Here is a 23,308-nt window from a genome sequence, read left to right as displayed (position 1 = left end):
TATTAAAAGCTAGACATTTTAAATGAGAATAAGAAAGAAAAGTATGTCTTTGTGCCCCCTTTTCCCAGTTAATGCCCTATCGGCCCCCCTGGCTAAACTTTGCTAGATCCGCCCCTGCACAGTTACCAGCGTCAGCTACGTAGAAAAAGATCCTGGTGTAGAAAGTAATATTAAATAAATTCTAACAACAGCTTATCAAGCTTAAACGTGCTGCTGTTGTTCAGCCGCTGGTTTCCTCTTTCTGGTGCAAAGTGGGCCAAAAACAAAGACGGACTCGCGACAGAAAAGCCGATCAGCTGATCATTAAGCAGTTTCACGATTGAAGTAGCAGCCGGAGAGCGAGAGGCAGTCGCTCGTTAAGCTTAACGCAGGAATGCTTTACAAACATTCAGAGATGGACTTACACACTTGCTTTACTTCTCTCGGGGATAACTTTGTCGGAGATGAAATGCCGGGTTGCTAGCGAAGCTCCAAATGCTATCCAGACCACAGGTCCCGCATGCCACAGCCGCTCTATCACGTGATGCATGCTGCTCCGACATGCTAACGTTCTGAGGTGAGTTACGGCGTGTTGCAAGTTTTGTGAGGTGCTTTCGTGATATTTAATGGATCGGATTACATTTTTTATTTTTCTCCGATATCCGATCCAGTCATTTAGGTCAGTATCGGACCGATACCGATACGTAATATCGGATCGGTCCATCTCTAATATATATATATATATATACTAGGGGTGCAACGATATTCGTATCGATATTGAACCGTTCGATACAGTGCTTTCGGTTCGGTACGCATATGTATCGAACAATACAACATTTGTAATTTATTTTATCAATTTTCCTTCTGACGATGCTGTCTGTGTTGAGCGCTCAGTGAATCTGTGTTCGACTACTCCGCCTAGGCTGCACTGTCCAGCGCAGATCCACTGAGCGCTCAACACAGACAGCATAGTCAGAAGGAAGAGCGCAGGGCACCTCCCCCACCCTCATTCAGATCTGGCGTTTGGAATTATTTTGGTTTTCATGTGACGTATGACCCTGAAGGTAAGCGAGTCATGGACTAAAGTAAAACAGTATGTTGGATGTGCCACGCAATGCTCAATTACATTGGTGTGAACTAGTGTGCTAGCGCAGTTAGCTCGTTAACGTGTTGGCCGTCTAGCCCCATGCACGGAGCGATCGGCGGTAGCTCGTTAACGGAGATTTGCCGTGTTGTGGCGTTAAGGTCATTTCAACGAGATTAACCTGAAAGCACTAGCGGGAACACGACGAATATGACTGCACATTTACGCCGACATCATCCTAGTGCAAAGACAAGTGGAAGCAGACAAAAAAAGCAAGCATGCTACTAACTTTAGCCGAGTCATTTAGACAGCTGTTAGCACATGATTCTCCTTATATGTTTAATATGCTGCTGAGAATATAGCCCAGAAGAAGCGGATAGTATAGCTTTTATTTTGGAAAGAGCCATCTCTCTGTAATAAACTCTCTTTTCCAAAGATGAGTGATTCCTCAATCAGATACAGGGCTCGCAATATCGCTAGCCCGACGTCCCGGAGCTAGCGATTTTTTCAGTCGGGCTACCAAAATCTATCTCTGCCCTGCCCGTCGGGCTATTGTAGGAAGGAAAAATATATGTCAATGCTTTTGCATTCTTTCAGAAATGTAGCTGGGTAATTATGTCATTGGCATCGGTGAGCCACTGTCAATATGTGACATATTGAAGTCGCGTTTGAATTTGCGCTTGTTTTTTTGCTTTCACTTTGCAATCGTGCGAACTGTGTATAGAGAGCGACAGCACTGATCTGTGAGTGATGATAATTTGTGCACCAATTCCTCTGACATCGTCTTATTAATCGTTAGCTTACTATGCAAACATGACAAGTGAAATCTCCCGCAGCTTACACATGTGAGAGGTTGATCGCGCAGAGAATCGCTGAGCTTATGTGAGTGAGTGTGTAAAAGCATTTCAGTTCTGCTGAGCCAAATAAGACAGGTCAGGGTGAAGAAGTGACAGCCAAAGAAAAGCTTACCACAAAACGGAGAAGTTATGACAAATCAGACTATGAGGCAAAAAGAAAGTGCAGCTTTATGGTTTCATGGACAAAAGAATTTCTGTGGCTGCGATATGACGAGCTAAATAACCAGGGCTGCACATAAGTGGTCCGCAGGTGCGCATTCGCTGTCAAAATAAAAAACGCGCACAAGGGTTAGGGTTAAATTTAAAAACTGTACTTTTGAGTTAAAATATATATTTATAATTTTAATAAATGACAAATTAAAAAGGCATGAACATTTTTTTGTATCGAAAAAATATCGAACCGTGACACCAAAGTATCGAACCGAACCGTGAATTTTGTGTATCGTTGCACCCCTAATATATATATATATATATATATATATATATATATATATATAGATAGATAGATAGATAGATAGATAGATAGTAGGGGTGCAACGATACACAAAATTCACGGTTCGGTTCGATACTTTGGTGTCACGGTTCGATATTTTTTCGATACAAAAAAATGTTCATGCCTTTTTAATTTGTCATTTATTAAAATTATAAATATATATTTTAACTCAAAAGTACAGTTTTTAAATTTAACCCTAACCCTTGTGCGCGTTTTTTATTTTGACAGCGAATGCGCACCTGCGGACCACTTATGTGCAGCCCTGGTTATTTAGCTCGTCATATCGCAGCCACAGAAATTCTTTTGTCCATGAAACCATAAAGCTGCACTTTCTTTTTGCCTCATAGTCTGATTTGTCATAACTTCTCCGTTTTGTGGTAAGCTTTTCTTTGGCTGTCACTTCTTCACCCTGACCTGTCTTATTTGGCTCAGCAGAACTGAAATGCTTTTACACACTCACTCACATAAGCTCAGCGATTCTCTGCGCGATCAACCTCTCACATGTGTAAGCTGCGGGAGATTTCACTTGTCATGTTTGCATAGTAAGCTAACGATTAATAAGACGATGTCAGAGGAATTGGTGCGCAAATTATCATCACTCACAGATCAGTGCTGTCGCTCTCTATACACAGTTCGCACGATTGCAAAGTGAAAGCAAAAAAACAAGCGCAAATTCAAACGCGACTTCAATGTCACATATTGACAGTGGCTCACCGATGCCAATGACATAATTACCCAGCTACATTTCTGAAAGAATGCAAAAGCATTGACATATATTTTTCCTACAATAGCCCGACGGGCAGGGCAGAGATAGATTTTGGTAGCCCGACTGAAAAAATCGCTAGCTCCGGGACGTCGGGCTAGCGATATTGCAAGCCCTGTATCTGATTGAGGAATCACTCATCTTTGGAAAAGAGAGTTTATTACAGAGAGATGGCTCTTTCCAAAATAAAAGCTATACTATCCGCTTCTTCTGGGCTATATTCTCAGCAGCATAAGGAGAATCATGTGCTAACAGCTGTCTAAATGACTCGGCTAAAGTTAGTAGCATGCTTGCTTTTTTTGTCTGCTTCCACTTGTCTTTGCACTAGGATGATGTCGGCGTAAATGTGCAGTCATATTCGTCGTGTTCCCACTAGTGCTTTCAGGTTAATCTCGTTGAAATGACCTTAACGCCACAACACGGCAAATCTCCGTTAACGAGCTACCGCCGATCGCTCCGTGCATGGGGCTAGACGGCCAACACGTTAACGAGCTAACTGCGCTAGCACACTAGTTCACACCAATGTAATTGAGCATTGCGTGGCACATCCAACATACTGTTTTACTTTAGTCCATGACTCGCTTACCTTCAGGGTCATACGTCACATGAAAACCAAAATAATTCCAAACGCCAGATCTGAATGAGGGTGGGGGAGGTGCCCTGCGCTCTTCCTTCTGACTATGCTGTCTGTGTTGAGCGCTCAGTGGATCTGCGCTGGACAGTGCAGCCTAGGCGGAGTAGTCGAACACAGATTCACTGAGCGCTCAACACAGACAGCATCGTCAGAAGGAAAATTGATAAAATAAATTACAAATGTTGTATTGTTCGATACATATGCGTACCGAACCGAAAGCACTGTATCGAACGGTTCAATATCGATACGAATATCGTTGCACCCCTAGTATATATATATAGATAGATAGATATATAGATATATACACATATGTGTGTGTGTTTAAATTTTCACTGTGACACTTGCACCATAACACATAATAAGCTTCATCACCATATTGGTATTAAAGATGAGGTAGGAATACGTGCCTATATGAATGCTTACTCGTGTGTGAAAATATCCACACAGAGATGCTTTTAAAACGTAAAACAGTGTAGACGTACACTGCTGCACATTTTCAGGCTGTGGGGCCATCTAATCTTATGCTTTAAACTTGAACTTTAAATGTGTTTAAGAAAAGAAAATGTATAAACTGTCATAATCAAAATGAATCCTTGTGCTTAATAGTCAAAATGCCAAGATTTTAACTTTCCCTAAGAAAGTTCAAATTAATGATAATTAAAATCCTTCTCCAGCTTTGATTCAGCAGCTCCTTGGACAGTTAATCCTTCACTCTTGAAACACAATTCTTTTTCTTAAAGTGTGTATTTTTTATGCTGAAAACTTTGCTTCAAAGAAAATGATGTTTTTGCTGGTTGAGGGCATGGGCTTTCTCGAACGTATTCTTTAACTCTTTTCTGCGTAGCCTCAGTTTTTCTTGTGTTTTTTTGTCGGCGTGAGTTTGTACCTGTCAGATTTCCACAGCAGCTTGGCGGGAACTCATTCCTTGAATCGACTGCTCGGCCGCAAGTGCTTTAAAGTAAAGTGAGTCCTTGAGTTTCAGTCTCTCTGGCCATCTCTGCGTTTTGGAAGAAGTGTGCGGGTGTGTGTTAAAGCAGCTTGTTAACACGTACGCCACTGCCTTGGCCGAGCCTCTCTAATTATTCCCTTCCAACGAAGGGCCGAGACAAGGAGAGAGTGGTGATAAACACATTTTCTTAGCACGTCTTTCCCCTTTCCGTTTGCTTCAGTAAGTGTGCGCCTGTGTGTGTGTCAGGTTGTGTGATGCTGAGCAGCTGTGACAGTAAACAAGTTAATGAGTGGCTAATAGAAAGCAGGTGGTGATTGGTTGTGATCCTCCCAGCAATCAGTGTATATTCAGAGATTTATACAGATGCCACTGTCTGCACCAAGGTCACATAGGCACAATCACCCTGTCTCCACAGTTTCTGTACTAGAGCAGATGAAGAGATGCCCTGTAAAGTCAATTATTATTGTTGCATTCCCAGCTGGGAGATAGCATTGGTGCATTTGAGCAACAGTCTGCTGTTGTCTTTGCATAACCACAGAGGCGGCATGTGTGTGTGTGTGTGTGTGTGTGTATGCATGCTGCCTCCCCACTTTGTCTTTATTTGTAAACATGCACACTCACATGTGTAGGACAGTGGGTGTATGCACATATGAGCGTGTTTGCGAATGTTTGGATAATTTGCGCTCTGCGCACTGTTCCCTCTCTGTTTATTTGTATACGCCTGTTTGTGTGAGGCCCCTCTCAGGGTTCGACTTTCAAGGCATTGTGGGAGATTTTGTAGGAGTTGTTTGTAAACATCAACAGCAGTAAGTTTTATTTTATTGTAGCTTTATTTTATGACATTATTCCCAGATGGCTGAATAAAGCCTGCAGTTTTTTTTTTTGCTAATGCGTCTACCACACATCCTGCAGTCCTTTAACTCGTCCTCGCCACCACGCAGATGTTTTCTTTTTCTTTTAGATGCAAACCGACAACACAGTCTTTCCTCTTTTTTTCTCTCTCCTCCTCTTACAGTATACACCCAGGACCAGAATCCCCTCCTCTTTTCTATAAATCCCAAATCCTGTGTTGAATGGATCAGGACTTATTCAAGTTGGAGGCAGGAGCTTTTTTTTCCTCATTTTTACCAGCTCTGTGACACTGTGGGTGAGCGCTCCCATATTTCTCTTTAATTAAGCCAGGGAAAACCTTGTAGTACAGCCAACCCAGCTCATGTAGCCACTTATGTTTTAATTTAATTACCTGTCCACTTTGATAATTATTCCTCCTGATTAACAGGGAGAGAAGGGTTCCTAAATGGGATGGAAGATGGGTTAGAGGTCCAAACATCGTTTTCCTCCTTTCACCAAGAACAAGAATGAGGGTACCGAATTTAGATGTCCAGGTCAGCTTGGACTGGCTTGACTTTATTCAGGCAGTGCAGAGCACCGAGTCCTCTCATTTCCCTGTTTTATATTTAATCCTACGATTTTATGCAGCTGTAACCCCAAAACAGACAACAACACACAACTCATCATTCTGCAGGCAGGCGGGGGTGATTGAAATCTTTAGTCAAAATGTCAGCAGTTACACAACAACAAGCACAAGAATGATTCAGCCTCTTTGCTCTCTGCTGTGCTTCGCACATAGTTTTCAGATGCAGGATGCAGGTTGATGTTAACTAAGCATGTTCACCCTGCTGGGATTGGGTTAGAAACTTTCTTTAAGAGCCCTTGCGTGGGTTTTTCCAGATCCAACTTTTAAAAAAAAAAGAAAAAAGGTGCACCTTCCTAATCACATCCACTTAGAAAAGCATCACTCATCACCACCCAGTTGCTCACATTAGCGCCCGTCAATTCTCGGGAGATTTATTTCAGACATATGACAAAGTGTTCCTGGCAAAATCCGTCAGGCTCAGAGGAGTAAGTAAAGGAATATATGGGTGCTCATATACACTCACACACACAAACACACACCTAAACATTTGCACGCCGACACACACACATGTGGAGACACACATATTTTTAGTGCTATTGATTGTGTTAATGAATGTGTTGTGATTTACTGCAGTGGTGGCCGATTGTTAGGTGGTGTCGTGATGGACTGCCATCATTTTCCAAAGGTAAAAGCATAGATAGAGGAAAGGCAGGAGGGCAGAGTCCCATTTAATGGCCAAAGCAAAATTATTCCTTGATCTTTCTTTGAGTTATAGCTTCGTTTTTTTCTCCTCCTCCCTCCCCCACTTTTTTTTTCTCCAGCGACAGGTATGATGTAATTTCCAAATTTCATCAGAGACAGTAATCTCAACACTGATTATCCTGTCAATTAGTAAATGAATGTGGTGGCAAGGGGGGGGGGGGGGGGAAGCTGGTAATAACTCTGCAAAAAGGAGTTGTCAAGCTTCCAAAATACATAAAGGACACAGTGAGGTAGGCAGACAGTAAAATTTATCTAATCACAATATAACTGTCTATTCTGAAGGGAAGTGCATAACAAGTGTGAACCTACTAAAACGGATTTTATACCTGTTTTTATTTTAGGAATACAGCGTTTTTTATTATTATATTTTTTAGGATGGCTTTAAATCTTTCTGACATAAATCCATATAGGATATTATTTGGCATAAAAACCTCTTTTTTAATGAAATTACATTAACAAAAGTCAAGAGGAACAAGCATCTAAAAGACAATAAAGAAGCTATATGGAGAATTTTGCCTTTTTTTTTTAAGTTTGCAAGGTTTATTCATTCTTTTTACGATTTACTTTTTTATTTACAGATACATTCGTAACTCTGACATGCAGACACGTAGAGAAAGCGATCATTTCATGGCAGACTTTGTCCTGTTTTAAACGATCGTTCTTTGTTACTGGTGGGGTTTTTTTTTTTTTTTGGTTTTTTTTGGGAGCTCAAACTTTGCGCAGGATAACATCTGTTCCTCTCTGCCGCCACAATAGCGCAACTCAACCAGGATGCAAAAGCGAGGTCAAAAGATCAGTGCCTTCCCCTCATCCGTGCGCATGCACGCCCACACACGCGCGCACACTTCTCCGGGGAGAGACGGAGAGATGCCTCTCACTGGCTGCTGTTTTATTATGCGCCGGGGCTTTGCATGGATAGGACGAAAACGCGCACCTGCTTTAGAGGCATTACGGTAGCACAGCAAACTGTCCTCCCGCAACACACACTCCGCACTCGTACACACACTCGTACACACATACAGCTCCAGTGATTCAACCCTGATTTCCAGCGAACGAGCAAGCAACAGACGGGATGGCAAAAAAGTGAAGACCGTTGGAGAGGTTATACGCGCTGAGTGAGCCTGCTGAGGAGAGAGCTGGGGCTTGGGGGGAGAGGAGAAAAAAGCGGAGGCAACTAAACAACAAACAGAAACGAGAAGCTGTGTTGTTTCTCCGCGGCAACTTGCGCTCAGTGCCAGAGTTTTAGCGGCAGTATTGTTCTGACTTCACTCCAGAGGGGCCACTCCGAGGAGAGAGGACGCACACAAAAGGGGAAAGGAAAGGACTAACGAGCACGTTTTTTTTTTTTTTTTTTTTTTGGTCGTTTAAAGTAATGGTCCTGCCGTCTTAGATCCTAGATTTCTCTGTCTCTCTCTGCTCTCTGTTTCTTTCCACTTTTATTTTTATATATATATTTTTTAAATTTTACGTCCCTTCGGTTTGTGTCCCCCCTTTTGTCGCCGCGAGAGAGTGGACGCGCCGGGGTTTGAGGAGCAGAAGCGGGGCTGCCCACATGGTCCAACCACTGGCGTGAAAGTTGACTTCTTCAGAAACCAAGAGAACAGGTTGATGCATTATCTACACGTTTCCCCCTTCTTCTTATCTTTCTCACTTTCCCCTCACTCTGTGCTCCCATTGAAACTCTCCGACACACACGCTGCTAGACGCTTTTAAAGCGACGCACTTCAACTTTTCATGGCACGTTGTGAAACTCCTCCAGGTCTGCCTAATAATGTGATAGAGTATTAAAGTAGGTACGATCCAGCGGCCACACTAGGGAGGTTTTTGTTTTTCTCTTTTTCTTTCCCCCTCCTCCGTACTTTTTCTGTTTCATTCTAACTCTGACTTTTTCCTGGAGTGAAACTTTTTTTATTTTATTTTCATACTTTCTGTTCTAAAAAAGAAAACATATTTAAACCAGCTGTTTTCGTCCTTTCAGTGTTCTCGGTAGAATGAAAAATCGAAGTTTCTTTCTACCTCATCACTAGTTTCACGCCAACCTATATCCACAGAGTTCAAATCCAGCCTCCTTTTAATCGTCGTTTATTTAACTGGATATTACGGTGTAGTTTGTAAATTCTCTAGAGCCTACTTTGGATGACTCGGAGGGATACCATTTTTTGCGTAATGTGTCATTGTCCGAGGTTTTCGCTTATGAGACCAGAGAAAGGGAAAAAAGTTTATTTCTCGCAGGTTTAGGACGAGCTAAGATTTCGGGAGTGGACTCAAACGTAGGGAATAAACTTGTTGATATCGCTCGTTATATTTGATCATACGCGTGGACGTGGCTTATGTGGTGGCGATTTTACACGAACGGTCACAGGCAGCCGTGTGAGAACCACTTGCTTTGCCATCGCTTCATACCTCTCTACCTCACAGCTGGGTTTAGTGTCTTTTATTATTGAACTTTAGTTTCCTACAATTAAACGTTAACGTTTAAAAATAAAAAAAGAAAGGCAGTTAAACTTCTTACTTACAGAAAATCCCTGAACAAAAGAAACAAAAGAACAAACAACTTTCTTATTGACACGTTTAGAAGGTCTGAGGACGTTAGTGCCTTTAGGATTTAGGACTTTTCTCTGACCACTGAGGTTTGAGGTGCCCGTTGTGGTTTCCTTATTTGAGCTGAATTAAATATCCTAAATGATATCTTAAATAATAGCAGCTCTGTTCTTTAGAGAGGGACGTTTTACCAGCTGAACGTGGAGGAAAACTTCTCCCTGCGTTGTAAAACTTCCAGTTCCAGTTTCAACGTGAACTTTTGAACGCTTTATGTACATAAGCAGGATTATGGACAGTGATTTTACGTACATTATAACCCTGACGCGTTTAAGGGTTTTTTTTTCAGAATCGGTAATTTAAAGTGATTTAATTAAAAAGAATGCACGTTATATACTTTCTAGATTATAATATAATAAATCTACTGACATAGAAATTTCTTTTTTAAGAAATTGAACACAACCTCTGTGTGACACATGTTTTTCCCTTCTTCTCGCGCTCATAAACCGACTAAAAGTAGGCCTGCACCACAAAGGAAAATATTTCTTTTTTCTTCCGCGAACTACGACTTGTTTTAAAAAATAAGAAAAGTATTCTGCAGAGATAAAAACGTTTAATGTGGATTTTCTTGTGTGCACGGCGTGCAACACAAAAGCAACTTTTGGGCCGTTGAAACAAAGTTGCTGATCTTTTTGTCTTTTGAGGGTTTTTGATTTTCTTCCATTTCCATGAAATAAAATTGCCTTTATCAAATATGAGATATCGGGCCGGGCACACAGAGACTCTCGATTGAAACCTTCAGATCAAGAAAAAAAAAAGAGGGAGAAATGAAATGACAATTCGTTGCTGTTAGTTGTCTGTCACCGAGAGAAAAGCGTACAGGCCGTGTGGGTGCTCACCCTGACACGGGCATTATTGCCCCGTGATTGATGGGCGCCGGGGCATTTGGCATAATTAATTTTATTTACTGTGTCCTCTCTCTCTCTTTCTCTCCCTCTCTCTCCCTCTATCTCGCTCGCTCTCTCCTGTTGTGCCCCCTCCCACCCTCCTCTGTGGTGGCATTTCCGCGACGTGATGACATACTTTTAATTGCACTTTAATAGAAGATCCAGCGGGAATGAAAAAGCTCTTAATCACGTTTTATGACCTTGTCACAGTTCTGGTGTCAGACAGGAAAGCAGGTATTTTGTGGTGGCTCCGAGCCCGTGCTGTAAAGTGTATACCGATTTTCTTTCCTTCATTTTTTTTTAAGATTATTTCATCTTCATCTATCACGCCACAAGCTGTGGAAAACGCACCTTAGAATAGTTAATGCACAGTGGCCTTCATGCAGATACAAACCCTGTTGCTGTTCATTTTAGCCATCTATCCTAGAAGGGAATTTAAACTGTGTGTGTTGATTGGTAAATGTAGTAGAAGAGGCTGACTGCATGTTTTATAAGATGTTTTATAAGCATATTTTTTAAAATCCTGAATAACTGGACCAAACCAAGCTGGCAGTAACTCAGTACTATCAGATAAACATTTTTTTCCCCTTTTTTTTTTTTTTACAGGCTTAACCATTTTGCCAAATATGGTAAAATGTTTCCTAAAATTATGGAAAATGTAAATCTTATATTTGTGAAGGTTATTAATATTATTAAATTAGGTATTTCACAGCTGCCTGATCTTTCAGCTGCTTAAGTTCTTTTTGTTGCAGTAAAAGCACAGCAGCTGTGTTGACTCAGTTTAAGAATGATCTTTGGAGTTGGAGCTATGACTTCTCAGCACCCATGCCAGGTTACTACACAGTTTTAGCTGTTTTTAAGTTTCTGTTTCAAGTGACTGCTTTATGAAGAAGAAGCCTCATGGAGCTCAAGTAGAAGTGTGAAACACTGCTGAAGAATAGAGTACAGGATTGTTTTTATTTCTTCTTCTCCTTTAAAAAAAACATTTGCCTACCACATAAAGCCTGAAAAAAAATCGGCGTGAAGTTATCATTTTCGTGTAATGCTTATCATTGATAGGCTATCACATTAGTGACAGGCTTTTCATGAAAACACAATAAGAGACAGTGAAACAAAAGAGTGTTTGAGAGGCAGAAGTAGTTATTTAGTTTTTTCTTGTTGTAAAAAGAGTGTACGTGTGCAGGAAGCCAGAGGTGTCAAAGGCAGATTGACTCTCTGCTCTTTGTCGGGTATTGTTTGCCTGTGTCTGTGTGTTTGCTTGGCATTGCCACCTTTTTTTCATCTGACTTGCATCAACACTTTTTCCCATCTTTGGTGGTGTTTTTCTTCTTTTTTCTCTCCTCCCTCCCAGCAGCTGTGTCTTTTCCATGTCCTGTTTCTCACATACTGCTGATTTTTAATCGCTTTCAGACGCACAGTTGTCTCTGTTATGCTTTCTGACACCTTTCCTAAATGATGATATTTTATTTTTCAGCTTGGTCCCAAGTATGTGATCGTGTGCCGGGGTGTGACTGGAAGAGTCATGTGCGAGACCGTCTAGAGACGGGTAGTAATGGCTTTGAATCTCGTGCGCTTTAAAACCCCTTCAGCAGGATTAAAAGCCACCAACATGATTGTGTTAGTCCATAAACTCGCTCAGAGAGTCCTTACCTCCAACATGAGCGCATGGGAATGTATGTGTGAAAAGAGTGTATATATCAGAGTGCGGGAGTGTGTGTATACGAGAGTGCTTTTTTCTCAATTCACCTGTCCTGCTCGAGTGAAAATGGACATTATTTCAAGTTTTAAATGTCCTGTGCGTCGGTAGCATTGATGGCTCGCCTGTCCGTCTCTTCATCTCTCGTGCTCTCTTCATTAAAACCCTCCTGCTATCCGAAACCCACAAGTCTGAGTGGGCTTTTGGCTCCAAAGTGATGTTGAAGAGCACCCGTATATGACACTGCTATACATGTAGGGTTTGACCTGTGATAGATATTCACAGATTTACTTCTATTGCAGCACTTAGTGCTTTACCTGCTTAAAAAAAGCTGAAATGGTTAAATTTTCGATATCCTTTATTTGAGAAAAGCAAAAAAAAAAAAGCCCAAAAAGGAAGAAAACCCGTGCTGGGAGAGAGAGCGTGTTTTTAGATGGGCTTATTTCAAGTGTCGGTCCTGAAGCTGACATTATTGCAGGGCTGCATGTATTTGAGGTGAACATGCGTCGGGCTTTAAGCGCGGAAAAGACAAGGATATGAGATATTCTGCTGATCATAGCAATTCTATAAATGTTTGTTAAAATTTCAATTTGAATTAGGTGTATCAGAGATTTTCATAGAAATGTTTTTTCCCCCTTTTCACATTTTTCTGTGATTTAAAAAGAAATTAAGTGTAATAACAATTTGGCATTGCAGTATAAATTATTTTACATTGTTAAAAAAAAATTCTTGAAATTTTATGAACAAATGTGTGTGTTAGGTGTATGTGTTATTGTATATGGACAGCTCAGATGGTGGGTTAATGTTCTGGTTGTGAATTAAAGTCGGTGAGTGCACAGTGAAACTGCCGGCACATTGCTTTAGACTGAGGCCTGATTATACATGTGGTTCTAATTGAACCTGTTATTTAGCAGAAGTTAAGGGCTGAATAATTTCTATGAAAGCGTGAACATCTGTGTGTGTGTGTGTGTGTGTGTGTGTGTGTGTGTGTGTGTGTGTGTGCGCGCAATAAGTCCAAAACATTTTTCAAAGATAAGATGTGTGTTTTGTTTGTTTTTTGTTTTTTTTTTTTGGGGGGGGTGTTGACAGGTCAGAAGAGGTGTTGTACAGTGAAGTTTCAGGAAAAGTAAAAAGAAAAGAAGGAAGATGCTTTAGCAAGTTGAGCAGCTGTGCAGGAGAGATGATGTTGTTTGTTTGCTTTTTCCTTTGCCTTTTGTGGCTTTTGAAAGAGCTGTCACTGCTTATGTGGTGACAGCCGAGCCGGATTCCTCTCTAAAATTTAGGCGCTCTTTCCCCCGCGGTGAATGATAAGGTAATCATTTTGTCTGACACGGTGGTTTAGCCTGTGGTCATTAACATGTCAGTGCATTTATGATGAGACGTTTCATACGTTTTTCTATTTGTGTTTGGGATGACTAGGATGCAGGCTGGCTCCGGAGATGTTCCTAAAGCTCCACAGAGCGCCAGCCCATTAACAGCTGATTGATGTGGGAAGGAGTGACCCGAAATCTCAGAGAGGAAGCGACTGTTTCCTATGGGCGGGGAGTGAGGGTGGTGGGGTGTGGAGAGAGAGATAGAAAATATGAGAGAAAGCCTCTGCGAAGTGAAGGAAACAGCGGCGCGAGGGTTATAGGCATGGGTTATTATAGCTGAGGAAGCATTAGATCAGCCTCTCCAGAGTGCGCTTGGCACCTGAGGCCATGTGAAGCAGAGAGTTGGAGCTGAAGGAGAGGGCCGTGGCTGTGGAGCTCGAAGGACTGAAAGCAGATCGCGAAGTAAGGCAGTTGTGGCGCTATCAGGTTTGATTTCAGAGACAGAGAGGGAGGATCTCAGAAGATCGTGGCGTCAGTGGCACTGATCAGGTGGAGCACTTGAGATGGTCAGTGTAAGCAGAAAAAAAATTGCCCTCAGAGAACGCTATTGTGTTCATGCGGAGCATCTTCATAAAGAGAAAAAAAAAAATCAGTGGTTGCATCCCCCGCTAACTCTGCATTGCTTCTGACAGCTGTATTTGTGTTATAGATTTTCCTTCACTCTATCCCGTCTCCCTTTTCCTTTTCCCCTGCCTCGCTCTCTCAGTAGTCGGCTCCCCTTCTCTCCATCGCCTCCACCCTATGACCTTTTGTAAGCACTTCATCAGAGAGCTGTTGGTGTTTTCTAAAGCACTGCGACAAACTGACAGGGCAGCCGTCAATCGAGCGGGTAACCGAGGGAGCGGAGCAGTGGAAAGCTTCACTCAGAGCAACAATGTGACTAAACTTTCTGCAGCACTGCTTTAATGTGTATTGAAAGGATGGCTGTGAAGGGTAGGTGACAGCTGTGAAGCACAAGACTCAGGATCATATAGATGCGCGCACACACATTTTTGCACATTTCATAAATGCTCTGACTGTAGAGACGCATTAAACAGCACTTGAGTGCTCGTTTGTCCGTGGTGCTGTGGCGGTATAATCTGCCGAGCGGATGAGTGAACGCTCTGATGAAACGCTAAGATTCACACCAGAGTAGCACGCAGTCCATAAAGTATTACCTACAAAAAAACCCTCCTAAAATCTTTACTTATTACTTACTTTCGACATTATAATTTCTTTTTTTCAGATCTAGCGCTAGTGTGATGCATTTTACCTTTTTTTTATTAGCTTTTGTGATTTGCATCAGATTCTTTGAATTACCTCAACAATAACGACTGTGGATTAACACACGATGACAGGAAATAAGCACTACAGCAGTTTTCCCTTGTCCCTGTTGTTTTCCATCCTGGTCCAGGGAGGTAATAACCATTCAAACGCGTCTCATTATATTTCAAATCCGTAAAGTATCGGGATGTTGGCTAACCCAGGCGAAAGTAAGGCTGGATCGCTGGCATGCACTCCTCTTTTATGGTATTAGTATTTGTGGTATTAGTTCCGGGGGACATGGGATGCCTACTTAAGCTATTAGCATGTGAGGCGCCGTGGGATGATCCATCCCCTGACAGGACGAGCTGTTAACCAGTGTTAAACCAAATCACAATAGGCTGCCTGGGTTGACGGATTGACGGCGCCTCTCACCACTTGACTGGGCCGCCCCTTCCTTCCCTTTTCTAAACTTCACGCACAGATTTGATTTTACTTCCTTAAAACTTCTGAAAGAGATTTTTAAAAATGTAAAATAGGGGGGAAAAAACGACGATTTGGCCAACAAATGCCAACTCTCTCTCTTAACTTCTCGCTTCACTCTGCTTACTTTTTGCTTTGGTCTGAAGGTGAAGAAGACTATGCAGGCTTTGCCCAGTGGGGTGCGGACTCTGGCTTTTGTGGTGGGCTTTCAGATAGTGAGAGGCAGAGGAGGGGATGACAGCTACTGCTAGAGGTTCGCTACATGGGGGATTGCTTATAGATGCAAAGGACACAGTTGTGGTCCGCATGTGCGTACCCTTATTTTCTCTGCATGTAAGCGTGCACATCCAACTGCAATTAACTGTCAGTCAGTGGGTGACCCTCCACCCCGTTCTCTCTCCCTTTCTCTGGCTCTCTCCCAGAATTCATCAAGTTTCGGGCTTTGTTTTTCAGACAGCTCGCCGAGGGAAAGAAAAGCAAACAGGTCGTTACTTTTCCGACATGTTTTTTCAAAACGTGTTTAACCGATAACGATGCTACCTCTCGTTATTTTTATAGGCTGTTTCATCTGCACTGAAGACCGATTTAAAATTAAGGAAAAAAACAAAAAAACTTTTCCGGGCAGATTGTGCGAGCTGTGTGCTTGAGTAGCTTCTGGAGCTTCACTAGCGGCCGTTTTTTTTTTTTTTTCTTCCACCCTTTGGCTGCTTGCTGAGCATTGAAACTCTGTTAGTGCGCATACACATGCAAGCCTGTGTGTGGTGGGCATTGTTGACCGAGAGACATCTGCCACTAGATTATTCCCAGCTGTTATCTGAATAATTGTGTAATCCCCCCACCACCGCCGCCACCCCCACCCATCCTCGCTGCCTCTGTCTTTTACTTCGATCCCCGGGCTCACTCCTCCTCCTTCTTCTCCTCCTTTGCTCCCTTCTTGCCCCCACATCTCGTCTTCCTCAGACTGATGAGACGGAGAGTGATGAGTCTCTTTTCTGGGTGTCACATTGGGCCTTCTCAGGAGTGTTTATGAATGTGTGAGTTTGAGTATGTGCACATGTGTGTGTGTGTGTGTCTCTGTGGCTCCTGGTCACCGGTCATTGTCTGACATTTGTAGGAGGATTTGAGCACACCCCACACATGCACACTCACCTCCCTCCACCTCTCCTTCCCTCTCGGGGAAATAAAAGTAGCCTAATCCTGCCAGATCAAGGCTGCTGTCCACCACAGCTTTACCAGCCTGTGAATTAGAGCCCGCTCTCATGTTCCTGAGGAGAGGGAACGAAGAGCATGTAGGTGGGTGTGTTTGCGTTGTGAGCCGCTGGCCTGTGAAGCAGCGTTAACTGTCTGGAGGGGGGGAGGAAGACAGCAAAGAGCGATGAGAAAACAACAAGGTGCAAACACAAGTGGAAAAGCAGGAAACGTGATATTGGTTGGAAGAAGTTGGGTCTTTTTGTTTTAACAAAATGCACCTACACTTTAAAAAAAAAAGAATTTACATGTGCCGTAGTTTTTTTTCTTCTTCCAGCTCAGTACATCGACTTCAGATTTAAAATGAAAAACAGAGAGAAGCTTTAGTTTAGGCTTTAAAAAATTAATTAAAATCATATTTTCTTGGATTAAAAGAAGAATACATCATTCGAATACACTTCTGTCACATTCTCACTGTTTCGCTGTATCTACAAAGGGACAACACAATGTTTAAACACAGACACTTTTTCCGCCTTCACAGACAGTTTCGGTTGACTTTTAATGAGACACACGTGTGTCTCTCATTAAAAAAAAGAAGAACATTTAATCAGGTCTTTTTTAAAAAAATATATAGAGATTGCAGTAAACAGTCAATTTCTTCTGCTCTGCTTTTGTGTGTGTGTGTGTGTGTGTGTGTGTGTGTGTGTGTGTGTGTGTGTGTGTTTTAAACAGGCTGTTATACAAATCTATCAGGTTTGCTTCACTCAGAAGGGCACTCGCGTATACTCAGCATGCGTGCCTGCATTTGCTAGGGCTGCCTTCTCTTCGGGTCCATGGTTGGTCGAAAAGTGTTCTTTTCCCTGTTGGAGCTCCAATAGTCGCTCAGTGTGAAGGACTCAACACTTGCTGTCTGTCTTCTCTCCTTCTTGCCTCTTATTGTGTTGCACTTTCTCCTGTTCATGTGTTTTTTTTTGTTTTTTTTTACCCCCCCCCCATCCGCACTCTCCCTCTCCGGTACTCTCCTCCTCTCCTTGTCAAGCCCGGTGTCTAATTATCACAGCTCTGTGTTCCCTCAGCCTCTTCATTACATCCAAGATGTCATCACAGTTTAACTCCAACATTTGCTACCTCTGCTCGGGCCCCTTTTCAATAGCTATAATTTATTCCGGATTACTGAAATGACAAGCGTGTGAGTGAGAATTTTTCAAAATGACTAAAATGCTTTTACAACAAATTTAAAACGTTACAGAAAAACAGCTATAATAACCCGTGCCTTTCTTTTCTTCTTTTATTTTTTACATCTATTTTTTTAAAAGAAACATTTTATGGAAGTTTATGCAAGAAAGGCAGGCAACTATTACTTTATTCTATATTTTAAAAAAAAAACGGCACACATCATTTTTAGCTGCAAACTTATTCAACTGTGCTTCTACTCTTTGAATGGATTATGTCGGTGTGTTGAAATACATCTGAAAATTTTATTCAGTCCGTTTTGGGATTGTTAAAAAATATTGTATTGTTTTGTCAGCCCACCTACTTGTCCCTGGACAAAAGGTTGTCCCTCGCACTGTAAAGATACACAGACCTTAGAAATGATTCTCTGACAAAAACAACATAGAGGAGAAAAAAATAGATTTCTGCTTTGTATTTTGCCTTTATTATTTCCAGAATGATGTGTTTTTTTATTAAGAACTGGAGTGAACACTAGAATATTTTTTTTTCGTCCAAGATTAAGAGGTTGAATAGTAGCCGTAGGGTTGTGAGATTAGCAGATGCCACAAGGCCGATTTTTCCCGCTGAAGGTCAGTGCTGCCGTATGCAACCTGTAGCCCTAATCGGTAACTTCTGCTGCTGCAGGTTTCCATTGTCTAAAGGTCAGTCAGGAACAGCGCATTAGCCTCGGAAAGTAGTTAGCATAAACGAGGGAGGGGACTGAGGGAGGAACGAAGGACTAAAGTACAAAAACGAGGACAGGAGGGAGGGTGAGTGGCAATGAAACCCTGGCATGCTTTGTGGTGTCAGGCAGGCGTACGGCTTCTGGGGGCTTTGTGAAAAGTTTGCCTGCGAAACTTTGCTGAAGGCTGGGTTTGGTTTGAGCAGCTCCCCCAGGGGTTCGCTCAGCGAGAGAGAGAGAGACGGTGGAGGTGGAGGAGGAGGAGGAGGAGGTGGGAAGGGACGCGAAAATGCAAAGACAAGGAAAGGGGAGCAGAGCACAGAGAGCGGGCATGCCATCACAGTTGTCCGTTGTTATGGGGCACAGGCCCTTAGTCGCTGATCTAAGAAACACAACCATTGACTCACGCCCCCTCCTAATCCCTCCCCATTTTTTCCTCTTTCCTTTTCACCCTCCCCTCTCTTTCCTTATATTCTTTTTCTTCCTACTCCGCCTGACTTCCGTCTATCTTTTCCCTTATTTTTGTCTTATTTAATTTTCTTGACAGATCTGTGCTGTGGACTGGGCGCTGGTTATTAACATACACTCTGATTTGTTAGAGCACTGGCTGGGACTATTTACTGGTAATGAGGATAGGGGTCCTGTGCTGTTAGTAACTTGTTTGACCTCCAGTCGCGGGGTCAAGTTCATCCCGAGGAGGTGTAGATCTCTAGTTTCTTAGCCCAATCACGTGACTGCACCATCAGGGGTTGTTGAGGTGTATGTGTGTGTGTGTGTGTGTGTGTTGAGGGGGACCATAGTGGGAGGAGGTCCTCTTCATCCCAAATTTGAATTTCTCATCCCCTTCTCTTCCCTCTCCGTCCGCTCCTTTGTCCCCTCTCTTCCCACAGGGTTAATTGAAGGGGAAATTGATAGTTCTGTGCGGTAATTGTGGCTTTGAGAATTCTGCGTCTCCCACAGAGAAAGATGAGGGCAGCTGTACCAAAGACAGTGTAATGTGTTGTAACAGGGGAAAAAAGAGAGAAAAATATGGTCAGAGAGGCAGATGGTAAAAAGAAGAAGAAGAAAAAACGAAAACCCACACCTCTACCATTTCCCCCCTGGGTGGGGGTTTGATTGGTTGATGAGGGAGCTGGTTGATTGGCTGATTGGCTTTTTTCGTGCAACTTTACTAGCCAGGCTCTAATAATCATTCAATTCATCATCCAATCAGAGAGACTCACCACACTGCTCCGTATCCTCACTGATTCTCCTTTTAATTCTCCTTTTGACCACCCCTCACCCCCTCCACCCCTCTACCCTTCTCCAATCCTCCCATACCTCCCCGAGGAATCTGGGATGGACAGATGAGAGGAGCCCGCTGTATCTGTTCCGTTCTGCTCTGCTGCTTTCTGAAGTAGAGAGAGACAAACTTATATTCCACCGATACCAGCCCTGAATGGACTCTCTCTCTCCTCTCTCGCTCTCTCCTTCAAGAGGGGCTTTTCTTTCCCAGGGGCAGAGCTTCATAATTAGTCTTCTTCTGGAAATAGAAAACTAGTTTTCTGAAGTGACGTCAACCTCCGATGTGTATTTTTTAAGCTGCACATCTGAATTAAAAAAAAAAAAACTGAAGTGAAATCTGTTCTAGGTATCACTAAATCATTTTTTTTACTACCATTCACTTTGTAGCATTTTCTCCTTTTTTTTTTATCTGTCTTACAAAAATGTCAAAACTGACACTTGGATTTCTCAAATTTATTGACTTAAAGCGAGCATGGTTGGATAGAGGTTTTCTTTTTTTTTTTCCTTTAGGAAAAGCAGGTGTTGTTTTAGCTCCTGCTTTAGTTGTTTAGTCTCAGCTCAGGCCACCTCAAGGCTGTCACCCAGGCAACATTTCATTGTTGTCTTTACACTATTTAATTTTCATCAGTGTGCACTAAAAATCTGTCAGTGTATTCATTTCTCTCTTTGACTTTATCTCTGCTATTGATTTAGATTTTTCTGCCCTGTTTTTTTCACCTCTTTTTTTTTCTCTATCCCCCCCCCTCACCCGCCTTCAGCATCCACACCCACCCGCCCGCTCCCCTCTGTCTCTCCCCGGCACTCTCCTTTTCTCTTCCCCTCCCCTTTTCCTTTCGCTTTCTCTGTCCGTTAATGAGAATGTGTTAACGAGAAAGAAAGATCTATTGGGTATAGCACAATTTATCAGAAAGGCAGAGGTTTGGTAGAGGGAAAAAAAGGCGACGGGCCCTTCAAAGAAGTCCTATTCTTGTGGTTGTGAATGTTTGATGAGACAGTGAAAAGTTCCCCCTCTAACGTCATGGTGTCTGAACAGAAGAGAACAGAACCGTTCTAATCATGCCGCACAGAAAAAATGACTTCCAACCCGATTTAATTAACTGATAAGAAACGGCTTCAAATTAATTTTTCAAGGATGTTAGATTTTGATTAAGAAACTCCTAAAAGAAATAGACGAATAATCAATTTTTTAATCAACTTACCCAAATGGTAACTGGTTAATATGATAATTCTAGCAATTAGGGCAAATATTGTCGAGCAGCAGTTTCTATGCATCCTGTTAAAGGAATTATAATATCTTTACATCTAATTATCATGGTTATTTAATTTTTTTGTATGGCTACCTCTCAATTTTACCATTCAATTTTTTTTCATCTGCCATTATAGGGATAATGAAAAGAGAGTTGGAAAGTGTAATAAGATGAAACTTTTATAAGAGCCAACCTGAATGGGGCTTTTCACGCGCCCTGATTGGATAGATATTTAGGAAAAGGAGAGGCGAGTTGCTCAGAATGACATTATTTCAGCTCGTTTTACATGTAAAGCTGAGATGGATCTTTAGATGTGGGATTCTTTTATTTCGTCAGCAGATTAAAGTAGCTAATAGCTCCTGGCTTCTCCGTGTGTAGCCTCTCTTATTCATAGGCAGGCAGGTAGGCGCGCCCATGAATATGCACACCATGCCTAATCCGCAAAGTTTGAAATCATCTATTTAATTTGGAGAGAGAGGGGAAAAAAACAGATGCAGCTTTTTCAAGTGAAGGAAAGGTTACGCTGTTCACCTGCTAGTGGCCATAAAGTGTTTGCGTGTATCCATTTGTGTGCACATGTATGTGTGTGTGTGTTTCCCTAATTGGACAGGTACTGTAGCAGAGGTGAAGAGGGGCCAGTTAAAGAAAGGGAGGTGGCCGGGGGGAAGCACAGAGATAGAGCTGGCAGGGGGTCTGGGGCTTTGGGAGAGCATCAGAGAGACAGAGTTCTTTACTTCAAAGACGGCTTACAGCTTGGACAAACGCAAACCGTGCTCACATGCCACTGCAGCACACACACACACTCCACATTCAGTGGCTCTTTTGCCTCTCATGAGATGAATATCCATCCCCTCTCGTACTCCTCTCTCTGCGTCTCTGCTATATCCCTCGCTCCCTGCATGCTGAACATCAGTGGAGTCATGCGTTCAGAGGGAAATATTGACAAAGCGTTTGGAGAGATGGAATGGTTCCTTTAATTATATGCTGCTCTTATGATGCATGGTGTTTCTGTCTGGCTGCTTACGCACCCACACATCCAGACACACACACAGAGGCACGAGCGTGCTGATCAGCTGAATAGGTATTCCTGGCACAAGCCCCTGTATTGAGCGTACATATTCAATTAGCAAAACTCATTAGCAAAACTTGGCATTTGTTGTTGTTTTTTTCCCCCCGCCTTGCTGAGAATTAATGGTTTTGATATGCTAATTAGCGGGTAATTTAATTTCAAAAGGCCTCAATTAACAGCAGCGTTGTGGACACGACGAAGTTAAGCAGCATAATCTAATTTGCATTAGTAACGAGCAGGGAGTAATTAGTCTCTAATTAGCCACTTCAGACAGCACTTGTGTTTACTTTCCTAATGAAGTGGAGGGCCTTTCTTTTTTCATGCAGAGAAGCCCACGTGTGTACATGCAAGTGTGTTTATGAGGGGGCAAGCGTGTGTGTGTGTGTGCGTGCTTGTCTGTGTGTTGTTGTGCATGACTGGTAAGGGGGTGGGACCAAAGGCAGAGCGGCATATGGCTTACAGTTTGGCTCCAGTTACACACAGCCCCCCACCACCCTCCACACACAAAAATACTTACTCGCACACAAACAAACACTCAGACACACTCGAACATAGAGGTTAGGCCTCGCCGTCTTACGTAACTGGACACGCACGTACAGTAGCGTTCGCTCCACTGAAACATCTCTGTGAGCTCATTTACACGTGCCACAAGACACTGGTTGAGTGTGTTTGAGTGGATTTATCTCGATAGTATTTCCCCTGGTGTCATTTTTTTGTGTTTGTGTTGCAATAGCTTGCAATGTTTACCTCTTTTAAATATATATAGTCATGTATTTTCTAATGGCTCTTTTTATATTGCGGTGTGTGTTGTTACAAACCCTTGTTGCCAGTTTGTCTAATGCAGGGTTTATTTCTGGTACATGGTTGCCTGTTGTTGACAACGTACAAAAAGCAGAAAGGAAAGGGCAAGGAGCGGCTCCGCAGATGGATAAACAAACAGGCCACGTGGCTGTTTTTATTCTTTGCATTGTTGTGTTTTAAAGGCTCTGGAAACTTGTGCTGAGTAACGATACAGGAAAATATTGGACAAAATACAATGCAGATTTTTTTTGTGTGTGTGTGTGTGTATGTGTGTGTGTGTATGTGTGTGTGTGTGAACAGTTTGAACTTTTCCATTCATAGTTGTGTCAAAAACAAGTTGAAAACAACAGGCTTCCTCCTGGGCTTTTGTTGGGAATCGAGACGGTGTGGAAGGGTTTCAAGGGGAGTAACATAGTGGGGTTTTAGGGAAGGGGGGACAAGCAGCTGCCCTCTAAGCCCAAATCTGTTGTTCAGAGGAGGTGGAGGAGGGTGGAGAAACACCACAAGAGTCCCACAAAGAAAAACGCACACTTTGTTCACTTTGTGTGCAGACAGGGCTATAGTCTCAGATTATGCTACATATGTTTATCCCTAGATATTATTGTCTC

At 42.5% G+C, this 23,308-nt stretch overlaps 1 protein-coding gene across 2 annotated transcripts in view; it reads left to right on the top strand.

The window, feature by feature from the left end:
* Nucleotides 1-8,286: 8,286 nt before the first annotated feature.
* foxp4 (forkhead box P4) overlaps nt 8,287-23,308 on the top strand; it is an 87,383-nt gene continuing 72,361 nt past the window's right edge. For both annotated transcript variants that reach the window (XM_085353187.1, XM_085353186.1), the window contains exon 1: nt 8,287-8,542. The gene's annotated coding sequence lies outside the window, so the exon portion shown is untranslated. The remainder of the gene's footprint in view (nt 8,543-23,308) is intronic.

The sequence above is a fragment of the Diplotaxodon limnothrissa genome, linkage group LG5, assembly GCF_057381915.1.
Source record: "Diplotaxodon limnothrissa isolate DT_005_m linkage group LG5, D_limnothrissa_male_GT1.1, whole genome shotgun sequence".
Lineage (NCBI taxonomy): Eukaryota > Metazoa > Chordata > Actinopteri > Cichliformes > Cichlidae > Diplotaxodon > Diplotaxodon limnothrissa.
This window is presented reverse-complemented; position numbering and strand designations above follow the sequence as displayed.